The sequence below is a fragment of the Heptranchias perlo genome, chromosome 31 (genome assembly GCF_035084215.1).
Source record: "Heptranchias perlo isolate sHepPer1 chromosome 31, sHepPer1.hap1, whole genome shotgun sequence".
In the NCBI taxonomy this organism is placed as follows: domain Eukaryota; kingdom Metazoa; phylum Chordata; class Chondrichthyes; order Hexanchiformes; family Hexanchidae; genus Heptranchias; species Heptranchias perlo.
Window position 1 is genome coordinate 17,328,510 of NC_090355.1, and position 15,448 is coordinate 17,343,957.

General features: G+C 38.3%; 1 long non-coding RNA gene across 2 annotated transcripts in view; it reads right to left on the bottom strand.

The window, feature by feature from the left end:
• The window catches only part of LOC137300407 (uncharacterized), a 30,828-nt gene extending 16,688 nt beyond the window's left edge, over positions 1-14,140 (bottom strand). The window contains exon 1 of one of the 2 annotated variants that reach the window (XR_010958079.1): positions 13,847-14,140. This is a non-coding gene — a long non-coding RNA (uncharacterized lncRNA). The remainder of the gene's footprint in view (positions 1-13,846) is intronic. The other variant, XR_010958080.1, reaches the window with a different exon arrangement.
• Between the last annotated feature and the right edge of the window lie 1,308 nt (positions 14,141-15,448).

Genomic DNA, 15,448 nt, shown 5'->3' on the forward strand with positions numbered 1-15,448 from the left:
TATTGGGGGGAGAACCCAAATTATGAAACACTGCTCATTTCACATTGTCATCATGTGGTCATACATGAACTCAGTATTGATATGTCTCCCCAAAAGCAGGAAAAATGCACAAACCGAATGTAATGAACATGTGTAGCCAAAATTTGCAAATAATTATACCCGATAATTAACAGGACCAACTTATTTCACAAGTATTTAATTCAAGAAAAACAGGAGCACCTCCCACGGTGGGGTGGCTAAATGCACTGCTCAGCGTGGTACAAAGGTAACAGAGTGCTCAGTTAACTCAGCTCAGCCAGGGTAGGAATTGGGCTCCTACACTGGCCCCAGTGCCGCTGCACTATGGAAAGAGAAGAATCAACTGAAGCTGTTGTTCCCGATTGCTATCCAGTGGCCCCAGCTGGAAATTGTGTGTCTGTATTTTGCATGAGAACAGACTGTGATGTCTTCCACAGTCAAATAGCCCACTAAAACTCACATTGCCTGTGGAACCATAACTTTAGGGAAGAAAGTAAAGAGAAAGAGAAACTTAAAAATATAAAAGTGTCTAAGCAGGTAGAATTAAAAGATTTTTTATAAACACACTGACTGGAGAGTTCTGAGACTGAATACTTGAAGTATCCATGACCAGCGTTGCATGACCCTATTTGTGAATGTTCAGTGACCTTAAAGACACAAGTGAAGATAATTATTTCATAGTTGCCAAACGACCTGAAATGTTCTCACTGAGAGAAGTTTGTGCTGAGAGGAACTGTAAAGTAATGTAAGGTAAAAGTTTTTATTTTCCTTCGTTGTTCTGAAATTGAGCAAGCTCAGGTACTGTCGTCCAGTGTACTCTGTGTCGGACACTAAAATATGCATTGAATAAACAAAAGTTGTGCAAGTGTAAAATGGTGTTTTTACAATTTAAAAAAAATGAAAAATTATTTGTGAAATTGGTTGTGTTATTGATAGTCTGGCAACATATACGCCAGTCAGTTCATGATGCAAACACATGTCCATTTTATGAGTTTCAAATGTTCTTGTTTTTCTATTCATGTCTCTAGTAGCAATTGGCAAACAACAAACAATACTTTGAACTGGTCATCCACAAAAGGATTAATAATCCAGAGGACATGTGTCCAAATCCCACCATGGCAGTTTGAGAATTTGAATTCAATTTAAATCTGGAAAAATAAAAATTGCTACCAGTAAAAGTGACCACAAAGCTGTCAGTTGTCATAAAAACCCAATTAGTTCACTAATGTCCTTTAGGGAAGGGAACCTGCTGTCCTTACCCGGTCTGGCAAATATGTGACTCCAGTCCCATATCAACATGGTTGACCTTTAACTGCCTTCTGAAGTGGCTGAGCAAAAACCATACAGTTGTACAAGGCAACTAGGGATTGGCAATAAATGCCGGCCTTGCCAGTGTCACCTGCATCCCAAGAATTAATTTTTTTTAAATTTAAGACCTGAGCTCCTTGTAGTATGCTTCAACCATTTTAACACCCAGTTGGGTGTGTGAGTGTTACTTGGATTGATTATATACCTCCAGAGGGAAGCTGGATGTTGCCATTAACACTGTTGTGTTTTTTTAAAGCAAAAATGTCAAGATTTTGGAACGGAGAGAAAAATACCAAATAATTTTAGAAACTGAGCTATAATGGTAGAAATGAAAACTTGCTATTGCATCACGGCAATTGTTGGAATTTGCTCTCCATTATTGGTCATGAATAAAAATTGGATTCTCTGACTTTCAACTATTTGCAATATATTTCAGCTGGGCATTTAAGTATGCCTAAGAAATTTCTCAGTTTTCAATCAATATCTTTCCAATGTGAAAGATTAAATGCTTAAGTTCCACCCATCTGAATGGTGATTAATTGTACGTATTATTCTTTGTTAACTTTTTTCACCAGTTTCAATAATCTAAAGAAACCATATTGTACTAAGGTGTCACTTAAAAAAAAACAGCAAGGGATTATGGCTCTATAGATTATGGCTTCTGGATTTGAGATCCTGCATCCAATTTGTAGCTATCCAATAGATAAATCATTATGATTGTTCACTGCAAGATTGATGCATTGTAATTTCACATTGCTGGCAAGAAACATATCTTTCCACTTTATCCAATCAAACATCAGTTATATGTTACAGCATCTTAAAGACATAAGCTATATATGTTGTGGTGAGAGATTTGTTGTCACGTAGATCCACTCGGAAACCAACATTTTTATTGTCTCCAGGACTTTCTATGTAAAATTGTCGAACACAGACATTATATTGCGCTGCACACATTGGGTTAGATCTTGACTTTGGGCAATAGTGTAAAAAGGTGACAGTGCGTCGCCAGCCCGTTTTATATCTCTCCCGACTTTTATATCCGTTGAAGAGTGCCAGGTTGAATTGAGGGGGAAGAGGACAAAGAGTCTGAGTGCCCTTTGGCTCTGCTATTAGCAAAGCTTCATGTATGTGTTCAGTGCAATATGTATCTGAGTGGCCGTTCACAGCCTTCTGACGGTATTAAGATCTAGTTTGTTAGTCTTAATATTGATGGTGTTTGACGTTGTATTTTAACATTTTCAGCTGTCTTTTCCTTAGTTATTGATTTATGGAGAATTACATGGAACGTACAGCACAGAAACAGACCATTTTGCCCAACTTGTCTATGCCAGTGTTTATGCACCACATGAGCCTCCTCCCACTCCTCTCACCACTCTCCTGAATTCCCGATTGGATTTATTAGTGACTACCTTATATTTATAGCTTATAGTTTTGGTCTCCCCCACAAGTGGAAACATCTTCTCTACATTTACCCTATCAAACCCTTTCATAATCTTGAAGGCCTCTATCAGCCTTCTCTTTTCTGGAGAAAAGAGCCCCAGCCTGTTCAATCTTTCTTGATAATTCTCACCTCTCAGTTCTGGTATCATCCTTGTAAATGTTTTCTGCACCTTCTCCAGTGCCACAATACCATTTTTATAATATGGAGACCAGAATTGTGCACAGTACTCCAAGTGTGGTCTATCCAAGGTTCTGTACAAGTTTAACATAACTTCTCTGCTTTTCAATTCTATCCCTCGAGAAATAAACCCCATGCTTTGTTTGCTTTTTTTATGGCCTTATTAACCTGCATAGCTACTACATCACAGCTGCATGTGGGAATATAGCTATTATATTTCAAATCCTTTTGATGATTGTTTGAAGCTATTTATGGAACAGAAACCGTTGAGTTATTCATTTATTTCCCCATCCCTATCAATGTATAGGGCTATTCTATCATGAGAGGTCAACATTGTTGTGACATTACCAAGGTTTTCTCAATTGAGTTCAGCTACTCAGTCTAAAACTGAGGATACCCTTCAGTCAATAAGCTCAATTATTTATGACATGGTTTTCTAGTACATGATTGCAGTTTCATATTCAGCATGTTACTAATGTCTAGATTATGACACGCTGTTATTAGTACTTCCTAGCAGGCTTCCTTCCTTACATAATGCTCGTGCAGGTATCGTCCAACTGGCAAGGTTAAGTTACAAAATAACAATCACATATGTCAATCACTTCTTCAATGCCAAGCCCTTGCACCATAAAATGTGACCGACTCAGTAGAGGAGCACTCGCTTGGAGTCATTCAGTCGCTACCATAACAGTCAAACAAAAAAGTAATGATCATCTCAATTGACACAGTGTTTGGCTTCTCTATGCCAATAGGCATGCATCAGATTAAAAGCAAATACCAATTCATTCCAATCATGCTCTATAACGCAGAGTGTTGCCAATTAACTCTCAAGTTGAAAGCCGCATTGTAATTTAGCAAAAACGTTGTGATAAGATCTGACCTCTGTTTAAAAGGACTCTACCAAATTAAGTGGAAAATTATAAATTTATGATGTGATACTAAACTGCTATCATATTTCATTAAGAGTTAAATCTTTAAGGGCTCTGCAAAGCATTTTTGTTTCAGAACTGACTTATTTTAATTTACACAGAAAACTCAATGAAGCTTATCTAATTTCTGAAAATCAACACCTGACAGATCTTTAATCTTATTCTAATATTGGTATTCAGACTCTCATTACTTTACAACAAATTTGTCATAGCCATACAACAAAGCATTGCACTTGCTCCCTCTAACGGATTAATAATTACATTCAGTGCTCAGAGCTAAATTCAGATATGCCTTGCCTTTATTGCTTGTTACATGCTTGGCTAAGATGCACGTCAGTGAACTTACAATTTATTACTGTGTCAACTGAAGGAGCTACCACATTGTGTAAAATTTAATTTACTTAGACGTGACATTTAATAAGCTGCATTCTTTTCTGCATAATCTTAACAATTACATCATTCATTTCTGGAAACAGAACACATTTCCGAGGAAAAATGGATTGTCTGAATTTGATATTTTTCCCAGGCAGGATTGCCTGCAATTTTTTTCTAAACCCAAAGAGCTGATTTTTTTTTAAACAGCAGATTCATTATATACATTACATAGGATGTACAGCACAGAAACAGGCCATTCAGCCCAACTGGTCCATGCCAGTGTTTATGCTCCACACGAGCCTCCTCCCACCCCTCTTCATCTAACCTACAGCATACCCTTCGACTCCTTTCTCCCTTGTGTTTATCTAGCGTCCCCTTAAATGCATCTATGCTCGTCGCCTCAACTACTGCTTGTGGTAACGCGTTCCACAAACTATCCATTCTCTGGGTAAGGAAGTTTCTCCTGAATTCTCTTTTGGATTTATTTGTGTTTATATGTGGAATAACGGATACCCGTGATTGAAGTACAAGCTGAAATCTAATCGAGGGGCTTGGGAGATTCCTCACAAGATCAGTTCTTCTATAACAGAAAAATGGGTTGATTTCACTAGGCTTTAGATTTTTCCTACAATACTGAAAATGAAGTGATAGTTCATTAGGTACGTATCGTCTGCCACTGGATGCTGCCAGCTCATTTAGTCTGTACCCCATGCTGCTTTCAAACTGGGTGTCATATTCTGGCTTCATATTTTGTTGATTTGTGCAGAGTAAAATAGCACAAGTCTGAGCTGAGTAGGTAAGCAACATTTGAATTAAAAAGCAAGGAAAGATTACTATAGTATCCTGAAAATGTTCAATCCTGAATCACCCGTCAGGAGAACCTATGAATCAAATAAATGAGGAAGGCAAACCAATGAAATTACTCAATGATACTTTTGTAAAAAAAATTGTCTGCAATTTTTTTTGGCTTCACTCTGGTGAGTATGAGCTAAAAATAAGGTTTCTAATATAATAAAAACATTAAAAGCTTCATGTTTCACAATAACAAGATAATTTTACCAATTAAGTTGTCTTTTGTGTGTTTTGAATGGCTTCATTAGTGTTTTTACATGAAGGCCTCAGTCTTTCTCTAAAGGCTGGGCTTGAAGTTATTATTTTGATCAGCAGTCACCACTCCATTGCTTCAGGGACATAAGAGAGAAAGAACTCGCATTTATAAAATGCCGATCACAGCCTCAGGATGTCCCAAAGTAACTTCACAGCCAATGAATTATTTCTGAAGTGCAGTCACTCTTGTTCTGTTGGCAAATGCAGCAGCAAGGTCCCACAAACAGCAATGAGGTAAGTGGCCAGTTAATCTGTTTTGATGATGTTGGTTGAGCGATGAATGTTAGCCAGCACACCGGGAGAACTCCTCTCTTCTAAAATGGTGCCATGGGATCTTTTAGGTCCACTGAAATAGGTAGACATCTCATCAAAAGGGCAGCAATCCCAACAATGCAGCACTCCATCTGTACTGCGCTGAAGTGTCAGCCTTGATGATGTACTTAAGTACCAGGAGCTGGGTTTGAACCCATGACCTTATGACTCGGAGGCAAGAGTGCTACCACCAAGCCACGCCAAGCTGACACTGAGATGACTACATCATCAGTATAATTCTGTTAGTGGTAGTGACCGGCTGGCATACCACGGGAAGGGTAAATATCCTTTTAGTGTAAAAAGATTTTTACATTTTTCCAAATTAATTGAAAGCAAGTTTCGGAATGATTAGTTCAAGTAAAGTTTCACTGTCAACTGTTAAACAATGTCATTCCTCAGCCTCATTTGAGTTGTTTTTTCTTTTTGCAAACAACAAATGAATTAATTTTTGAAAACTTCTTGGGTAAACCAAAGGTTTTGTTTACCATCACACCCATATTTTGTTGCTAGAATATTAATCACAACTATTCTATTTGTGTACCTTGAAGCAATGAGTGAAGAGTATTCTGTTACCTTCCCCCCACCCCAAGTGTCAACTGTCCACTGCCCCATATTTACTATCCAACTGTCTGAAATACTTACTACCTCTGGACACATTACCTTCCTCCGAATACTAACTATTACTTTTCCAGTTACTCATTATTTCTATATGTGCAGATGTCTGAGCACAAACCTGAATTTTGACCTCTCCACAACCTGCACCCTAAGTACTCATTGCTCCAATCCCCTAAATACTCACTGCCCCAATACTCATTACTCCTTCAATTAAATCACAGCCCTTTCTTGCTCCTTCACCACTCACCTTTCTACCCAGGTACTCACTACCTTCCAAATCCTCACTATTTCCTTCACTCAGCTACTCTTTACTTTCCCCAAAATACTCACTATCCACCCACAGCTGCTTGCTCCCCCAATTCTTACAAATCCAGCACCCCTCTCTCAAACACCATAGCAGATCCACTTCCTTACAAACACCACCTTTTTTGACATCCTGTGAGCAATGCCACACAAAAGACATTTGTAGCAGACATTGAGGGGCCAAAAATCCACAGATTTGCGGGGATCGTTGGGAAAGACCGCCAATTATCACGGGACAGGTGGGCACTGGTACCACTTTGGGCACATCTCCATGAGGTCAGAAGCTCTAGCACCCGCCTGCCCTTGAGGCTGGGGGAGGATTGCGTAAGCAATTTGTCAGAATTTGTCTGAATTTACAGATCATTTTACGTCCTTTTTCAATAACAAATGGCTTCATATATGCAATTCTGATTTAAACTTAGTTCAATTGGACAAGGTAAACGAAAGCCAATTGACTTAATAGTGCATAAATTCATCTCAGACGGTAGCGCAAACGGTCAATAGTGAATCAGCAGCCCGTTTTGCACTCTGCCCGATTTTCTTTTCACTACCGCCCAAGGCAAATTTATACCCCAATGTTTCTAAAGAAAATGGATGGCACTGGGGCACTGTGAAAGGACAATGTGAGTTTGTATTTTTGCTCAGAACTCCCATACTTAACGTAACAATATGTCCTTTGGCATATCTGATGAATCAAATAAATCTTTCCCCGTTCCAGTTTGCATGGCAAGTGGGCAAATATGCAATCTAAATAAATATCTTGATTTAGCCAGCTCCAACTTTCATTTTTTTTCTTTTAACTAATAGAATTTGCCCACATTCCCATTTAAAAAAAACAAAGACAAAACTGAGTTTCAGCAAATATTTGACTTTTTTTTTGCTGCATTTTATTGGACCTATTGCATGTTTTTGACAGCAGAGGGAGTACTGGAGAAATCCTGAGCATCGACATTACTTCAAATGTGAAAGGACCGTATATAAAGCAGACTTTAAGTTCAGTTTAGTTGGAAAGGTTTCTCTATCTCATGATAGAAGAGCAGTAAGAGGTTATAAATGATGCATCAGTTGTACTTATATCAGCGATGTGTAATCTTCATGTACTGCTCAAACCTAAGCTGCTACATTGACCTCCTGATCTTTCCCACCCTCCCCTTTAAGGTGCTGCTGCAGCAGGCACATGATCAGTGTCAGTCCTGCCAGATTTTGTGCCTTCCCAAATAGCAAGCTGCCTGTAATTATCGCGATGGGTGCTGGCAGCTCTCCCTTTCAATGATAATGAGGCCTGACCACCAAAATTGATCGGGCCTCCTGCCAATGTCTTTGGGCAGACAGAGCAATCACGCCACCAACTGTCCACCCAATATGCGCTCCATGTCAAAATCAACCCCCAGTCTCTGTGTTAAGCTCTCTGAGGTTAAAGTTAGCATGAGCAGGTACAGTGTAAAGGTCACACTGGTCCATTTCCATTTCCAATATCACTGATGCTTCTAGCACCTAAAGACATGTGACCCTACACTGAAGTCACAGCATTGCTTACCAGATTAGTTATCTGGGTTATATTTTCAGACTATACAAAAACATATTTTCCTAACATTTTTTAAAACTTACAATTTGTGTATAGCCCGAAACCAGGGCCTCTGATCATTGAATGGCATCATGATTGAAATATATTAAACCTATGAGCTACATGTTATTTATTCACTTGACTTTATCTTCAATAGTACAGTATCCTCACCTAAAACCCTTAAAACAAACCAAAAGGTGTTCCTCCCCACGTGAGCCTATCAAATAAAGACCAGACTTGAAGAATGTGTCCAAAATCATTGGTCCAAGACTGGCATGTTTACTGGTCCATTGATCTGTGCTACTACATTATTCCTTTGACCATTCAAACAGCAAGCAACTGCCAGTATTGTGTGTTAGATAAACTATAGCTGGAAGAAGACAGCTTCCAGTCGATGTGGTACATTGAACCCAAGATAGTAACCTTTATTCTGTAGAGAGTCTGACAGATCTAGACTCACTGGATTCAAGATTTTTATTGAGATTTTGAATCATAACATAATTACATATGACATGTAATTTATACATGGTGAAATATATACTTGAAGCAGCTTCTCAATTATTCCTCACTCTGATCCAAATTGAAAAGAATTCCAAACTGGGTAGAAAATTCCTTTCAGTTGCATTCAGGCTGATGTGTGATGTACATGCCATCAATCTTTAACTGGGCAGGTCCTTTACACTGGCCAGGGAGTATGCTCACTGTCTATCAACGGTTTCTCTTCATCCAAATGCTGGAGAATACTGTGCACTATATAACAGACATTCCCCCTAGTAACCAATTAGCAATTCAACTTCAATGATCTCTGAATTCACAGCCATGACAACCACAGAACTAACTTAGGCAAACTAAATCACGGACAACCTGATCACTAGATAATGTAAATTAAAACCCTACTCAAATAGAACAAACATTGGAGTAATTATAAATGTGCAAAATAAACTTCAGAACAATGATCAATAATTCTTACAGGGAACAATACAAACAGAGAGTGAGTGTGCCTCACCAGGAAAAAAAGTTAAATAATCACTGAGATTATGCTGCAAACTGATAAATCTGATAAAAGAAAGGCAGCGAACTCCCAAAGCACCACACAAAATAGCTGTAGGTAACAACTCTGAGACTCCGTACAGTGTCATGTTTCAAATATATCCATATTTTTTTTTCATATGAATTTTAGCTTAGGACAGGGCATTGAGATGTTTTAAATTGAAGCCCCGGCTGCTGTTTTTGGTTAAGATTTCCTTTGCCCTTTGGTCTGAAGAGTTTGTAGATAGACCAAATATAATTGTGTCTAGAGGAACAGAAATTATCCCTAATATCTGCGATATTTGATGGTGTACAATGGCTTGCTACGCATTAAAGTTGGGAGGGGGGGTGTTGGGTGGAGAGAGCGGAGGTGGCAAGCCAGGAGTAATGAGCTACTCCCTAGATGGTAAGTACAGTTTCTTTTTTAACTTCCCATCCAACTAGGTGATAGAAATACTATTTACTGGGCTTTTGAGAAGAGTAAGTTTTTTCAGGAAAATTGGTAGAAAGCAAACGTAGATGCTGACACCAAAGATCCCTCGCAAGCCAATCTTAACATGACATACAACGTTTCCCATTCTGTCCTTACCATTTCCATGCAAAAGACTATCAATATCTTCATGAGGAAAATAATATTAAAAAACTCCAACAAAAACTTACATTAAAAAAGATTAAATTATTTTCCAAAATATATATTTTTTTGCTATTCACACCCAGGCTATAAACAGGATAAACAGAATAAATATTAGATTGACATTTATTCTTTACTTAACTTGTTAATTAAATTATCAGAAGACTAATAATAATTTTTCCCTTTGAATGCTATGTTGTAAACCCAGAATCCTATGAGATTTTGTGTGTTTTTCCTCTTTATTAGACAGACCGAATTTACACACCTATCTTGTTATAAGCTCGTCAAACATTCAGCATTAACGATGGAGCTACATGCATTCTATCCTCATGCCATGCTCTCAGAGTTAATAATTTTATCTCTAGCCACTTTCACTGGTGCTTCACTCGAGAACTTTTTTTCACCAAGAAGCCATTTGTTCAGATTGAACCTTCGATTCTGATGACTGCGAACAGTTGAAATTTCAGGAATGAATGAGGGAATCATTCTACAAGAAACAAAGCCATAGGATGACAGGAATAGCAACAGTAAATAGGAATGGAATATAGAGAGCCTCCACTTGCTGCCCTGGCAGAGAAGGTTGGATCAAGGCTATCACAAAATGTCAAATATTTCAGGCGAATTTTACATTCCATTTCTTGTAGCTGCTGTGATTTCCAAATGTAATTCAAAGATTTCCCCTCCTGCGAAATCTCTAAAACTATTGTATCCAGCAGTGGTACATTGTAGATAACAAACATTAAATAAGCAGGTAAAGTTCATACAACAAAGATACATGCAATTACTAATACATTTCTGAGGCCCTGAAATTTATTTGGTTTGATTTAAATTAAAATTATGAAACAGAAATAATTTGCCAGAAAATGTGGTTTTTCATTTTAATAGCATTCACTGAAACCAGCAGTGTTAAAAATTAATAATAGACCAGGAAAACAAAGCTGCCTCTGTAAACTGGCTTATTTGTGCATCATCAAGCAAATTACATCTTATCATTTGCCTTCATTGGTCCATCCTTCCTAAATTCCTAAATTTGTTAAATCTATGTGTTGTCTACAATTTTGTACAGCAATTATAATATTGATTAATGACAGTTTGACCACCCAACCCAAAATCTCTGGTGACAATAGGTGTTGTCATGCTGACTATTTTTTGGAATATCAGAACTTTTTCTCTTTTTTGTGAACGTTTCATGCTAATTAAGGTGACAGGTGTCAGGCATACCGTTTATCCCATGTCAATCAAAGACAATCAAGTCCCATCTCCAAAATCAAATCCATTCATTGTATGCGCAACCCCTATTATAGCTATAGTGATGGGTGGAGACATTTCATTTCGTTTAGCTTTACTTGTTATTCATCTCACTCAGGAGACTCAACAAGTTAACATCTATGTTAAAACAAAATAGCGCAATCAGAAATTTAAAGGGAATGCTTAAACAATGTATGAGGAATAGCACACAGAGAAAGCTAAACTCTTGTGGGTATTTATAAACTAAAGTCGCTTAACTTTATATGTTTTATAAATTCCGATTCGTCTTGCTACCCTCCACTCAGACTCTGATTGAATAAAGACTTTCTATCAAATTCCCATCCCTCATTTCATCTTTCAGCCTTCACTAGTTTTTCATCATGTTAATCAACAATGACAGCCATTTTTATAGAGCTCCACATACCAATTGCAATGCAGGCAATACAGTGCCTCCAGTGATTTCTCCTCCTTGCCTGTGTAGTCACCTCCAGGGACCCATCCCTAGAATCCTTTTCACCATCTACATGCTACCCCTTGATGATATTTAGTTTGAAGTCAATTTTATGTTCAGGAAAATGTTTCAAAGCAGTAGATTTCGGTCAAAACAGTGGACACTGAGGAGGTTTCTGGAAGCAGAGGAATGTGAGCAAAGGGTCCCAGGGAACAAGAGTGTATTAGGTGAACAATCAGCTACCAGTGGTGGAGCAGAAATGAGTGAGTGATAAGGAGAAGCCTAGTATTTGAGGAATGAAGATCATGGATGGACTTGAAAGTGAAGATGAGAATTTTAAAGTCAGCTAGATGGAGATTAGAGAGGATGGGGATGATGGGAGTGCAGAACTTTTGTGGATGCAGCATTTTGGATAAATTGAAACTTATAGAGGATTGAGGAGGGAAGCCAGCTAGGAAAGAATTTGGAAGTCAAGCTTCAAAGTAATGAAGGCATGGACTAGAATTTCAAGAACAGAGGGGGAGAAGGGTGGAGGCAGACAATGTTGAAGATAGGCAGAAAAGAGAAAGGAAGCTTAGCTCAGGGTCAAGCAATATACCAAGCTTTTGCTCCTCCTGACTAAGTAGGCAGTCAATGAGGCCAATTGTCTTAAGGCCAGAGATGCGTAGGTGTCAATGGGGGCCAAAGAGGATAGCTTTGCTTTTGCTGGCATTAAGCTGCATGAAATTGGCATAAGCGGGTATTGTTGTTGATCAGGCAAATGTAGAATAGAAAGGTAGAATTGGATATCGTTAGCATACATGTGAAAGCAAGTCCCATTCTTCCAGATGATGTCACCAAGGGGTAGTATGTAGATGGTGAAGGGGAGGCTAAGGATGGGCCCCTGGAGGTGACTACAAATGGCAAGGAGAAGTCAGAGAAGGCAGTGTAGTGCCTGCATTGAAATTGGTATGAGTAGCCCCACACAGATGGAGTGCAGAAGTGAGAAAGTGGAAGGGAATGGAATGGTCAATGGTTTTGAAGGAGGATGAACAGAGATAGAGAACATAGATTTAAATTTTGATCAGTACAGTCTCAGTGATGTGGGTGGGGTGCAAACCAGATTGGAGGGTCTCAAATAGTACATGAGTGGTGTATGAAAGTAATTTTTGCGAACAGACTTTTTAAAATTTCTTGTGTTATCGTTCTCCTCCTAAACTGGCAAAAGTCTTTTTTCTAAATTCACCTCTTTGTGTTAAATCAGACAACAGGCACAGATAAGAAAACATAAAATTCACATTCACCTAACAAAGATGAAGTTCCTTTTTCTAATCTCGACGGCAATAGCAGCACAAATATACTGATTTGATTTTACCAAAGCAATGTCCCTTGTGGTTTGAAAGCCCTGCAGGAGAGAACATGTTATTTTCCAATTCTTTGATATTCTGATTCAATGTGACAGCAGATCTGCAGCTGTTATTGCAGATATGTTTAATGGATAGAATTTCAAAGATCATTCATCTTCTCATAATCTGTGCGCATAGGAACTTTGCAGAAAGGTGCAAAATAATAGTGAATAAGAATTTAGTTTCATGTCCCCATTTACAACAAGTGCACACCCCATTCAAACTGAAATTCTGTAAAATAAATATCAATTTTAAATGAAGTATTAGAAGTGAAATTTCTCCTTTTGTAGATTATTTACTTAATGTAACTTTTAAAAAACCAAAAGCTTGAGTAAAATCTAACCAGAATGCTCAGCACTATGAGCTTCCTGGGGCAAGTATTGTAGGGGGTGGTGGTGTGTGTCAGCTTCACCTCTGATTTCTGAGCGGTCTGAATCGCTCCCACTCCCTGGGTTCTAGACCTTGGACTTATTTGGGGGTTGTGACAAAGTGCAGCAGCCAACTGGTTTTGGTGCAAGAAACTTTGACCTTTATTCAAGAGAGGAAATACAACACAACAATCTTAACACTCTAATAAAATGGGGAACACTTCAGTACACGCGAGGGAAATTACAGTAGAAGGATTCCTCACCCCTCCCAATCCCACTGTACTAGTTAGGTTGGACTCTAAAGGGCCAGAGATAATGCTCACCAAACGAATCCTTGACAGTAATTCACCCAGAAGTAAGTCGGAAATAGATTGTAGAGTGGAAACTTTGCGGATCTTCGGTTTTCTCCCGAGTTGGTTTTCTTTGGTCGTGGTGGCTCAATATTACCCGGTTGGTTGGTGGTAATATTCAGTTGGTTGTTTCGTAAGGCCCTGACTTAGACTGCAGTAAACTAAACTGTTTGGTAGTCATTAAGGCTTACTGCACTGTTAAAACTTAGTTTAGACCTGGTATATTTAAGCGTACCTGTTTTGTGGCGATATTAGTTAGTTTCCAGCTGGGCAGAAGAGCAAGTTGGTGCTAGCCCGTTGATTCTGTTGATTGCAGCTGGTGATATCACTTTAAGGTGAACCTGTCAGGTCGCTGGTGAACCAGGAAGAGCAAATTCCAGATTTCGGCATTTGTCTGCGCATGTGTGAACGATCAGAACTTGCTCTTTCGTTTGGCCACTAACAACGGTGAGCGCTGTTGAGCTCACTGTTCTTTTTAAAGCAATTTCCAGCCCATTGTTTTTGGCAAATCAAGTTGCCACATATCTCAAACCAATTGAAGGTATCTGGGGACAAGAAATGAGAGAAGCCATTAGAAAGCAGAAGACTGGTCACACCATCAATAGTCTTTTGACTACATTCACTTGAGATTGAGGGGGTGATCATTTCTGAAGCTACTGTGGAAAATTATAACATCAAGTATCTAAATATGGTTTTGATTGTTCCAACAAACTGGGTAAAGTGATCTATTTAAAGGGGAAATTAAACAAATCAATGACAATTATTAAAGTAGATTAACCTGAATATTTTAGCACGAATTTGACACAAGTCTTTGTAATCTTAGTCTCTGCCTTTGTCTTCGATCTAACCCTATCTCTCATTTTGCTATTAAACTGAATCAAAATAGTTTCTGAGTGGCATGCTGTATATAAGGTAACCATTTAAGTGCATGACACCCAAATTCACAGCCACATAAACACAAATGCCTTTAAAAATTGTAACGTTCCTTCTTTCCTTCCCCAAGAATTCCTTGAAGAGCTTAAACAGGTGTCCAATAAAATCTGTATTGGAGGTTGCTGGTTTTATATCTTCATTTTAAATATGCATTATTCAGAAGTAACGGAACGATGAAGTGACCTCTACATGAAATTTTAATGAGACACTTATTCATTCAATTTCTTCTATTTAAAAGATTCTTTTAGGACTTCAAAGAGCCTAATTGGAATGCGAAGATAAATGAACTTCATTATATAGTAAATGGAGCAGGACAAATTAAAGCAATGTAAACAACTAAGATTGCACTTTAACAAGGACATTTTCTAAATGAATAATATCAAATCAAATTTTGGGATTGTGACTTTGATTTTCTGAAGTTAATTATTTCTGGATTACTTAAGGAATAATGGATATAGGAGTGTTAACAAGGCTGTACTCTAACGGGGAGTGGGATTAAATTCAGTTCATTTTCTTTCAGTAAACTGAGATTTTCATAGCGCTTAAATTAATGAATAATATGGGAACACAGCTGCTAAATTGTAAATCTATAATCTTTATCTTGGCTTCTTTATAATCTAGGTATTCAATGTGTAGCTGTTGGTATGTTCACAAAAGGGCTGAAAACATTAGCCCAGATTTTGCTGTCAAAATAATGGTGAGGCTAATGACTTGCTATTATTTATGCGCAAATGGTACAGCAACTTCAGATGAGGGGCAGATGTGCAGTTAAACTCAAATATCCAAAGATTGCTGTCCAAGTTGCGTCGCTCCACCGTCTGCTTCGCGAAAATGGCATCTCGCTGTCTGCCTCAACTTCCAAATGCATTGAATGGAGTGAAGTTGCTGTATTTATGCGGTAGAT